The following is a 1,218-nucleotide window of genomic DNA, read 5'->3' on the forward strand; positions in this document are numbered from 1 at the left end:
AGGCGGAGGTTGCGGTGAGCCGAGATCGCGCCATTGCACTCCAGCCTGGGTAACAAGAGTGAAACTCTGTCTCAAAAAAAAAAAAAAAAAAAAATAGTCTCATTTTATTCAGTTCACTCTTACAGTAGTATTGTGAAGTTTGACTTGCTGATGTGGTCAAGAGATGAGAAAACTCCAAAGTGCCATTCTTCATTTGCCAAGAAAGACTGGGGGAAATGAACCTTAGGGATGTAGTCCTAGTAAATCAAAGGAGGAAACAGAAATAGAAACCTCACGAGACACGTACGTAATTTTATGTCATTTTAAATTTTATGTAATTTTAAATTTTTAAGCAGTATTCAAAAGTAAAATGGAATGAATGAAAAGGGAAGAAAAATGAATCAAATGAAGTTAATTTTGACAATATATTTTATTTAATTCCTTATATTCCAAAACATTACTTCAATATATAATCAATATAAAAATTATTTTTATGTTAATCATCTTCAAAATCTGGCATATATTTTATACTTACACATCTCAGTGTGGACTAGCCACATTTTTAGTGCTCAGTGGACCTATGGCATTGGATGGCACATGCAGGCCTGGAAAGAAGAAATGGTTAAATGCTGGTAGAAAAAGATGGCTATTGTAATTGACAATATGGTCTTTAGTGACTTCTTAAGTACCCAAGGTTGCAGCTAGATTACATTAGGCTGGCAATAAGTGAATAGGACATAATAAAACAGAGGTAACAAAAGTCAAGCGTTATTTTCTAGAAACTGGTTTTAATGGAAAAGAAGGAATTCTGGGATGGACATAGGTGTTTTGTCTTTAAGATGGGAGAGGTTGGCTGGGCACAGTGGCTCATGCCTGTAATCCCACACTTTGGGAGGCTAAGGCAGGAGAATTGCTTGAGTCCAGGAGTTCAGAACTAGCCTAGGTAACATAGTGGGACTCTGTCTCTAAGACACATGAAAAAAATTACCTGGGCATGGTGGTATGTGCCTGTAGTCCTAGCAACTTGGGAGGTCAAGGTGGAAGGATTGATTGAGCCCAGGAGGTCAAGACTGCAGTGATCCGTGATCGCACCACTGTACTCCAGCCTTGGTGACAGAGTGAGACCCTATCTTTAAAAACGAAAACAAAGAGCAGTTTACAGGCTGAGGGTAGGGAATAGGTAGAGAAGGTTTGTTTGAATAATGAATTAGTAGTAGAAGTATTTTTTTTTTTTTTTTT

The 1,218-nt window shown here is 37.6% G+C and overlaps 1 protein-coding gene across 12 annotated transcripts in view; it reads left to right on the forward strand.

Annotated features, from left to right (window-relative positions):
* The window catches only part of AASDH (aminoadipate-semialdehyde dehydrogenase), a 41,818-nt gene that overhangs the window by 10,675 nt on the left and 29,925 nt on the right, over nucleotides 1-1,218 (forward strand). The window lies entirely within an intron of this gene.

The sequence above is a fragment of the Cebus imitator genome, unplaced genomic scaffold, assembly GCF_001604975.1.
Source record: "Cebus imitator isolate Cc_AM_T3 unplaced genomic scaffold, Cebus_imitator-1.0 Scaffold682, whole genome shotgun sequence".
Classification (NCBI taxonomy): domain Eukaryota; kingdom Metazoa; phylum Chordata; class Mammalia; order Primates; family Cebidae; genus Cebus; species Cebus imitator.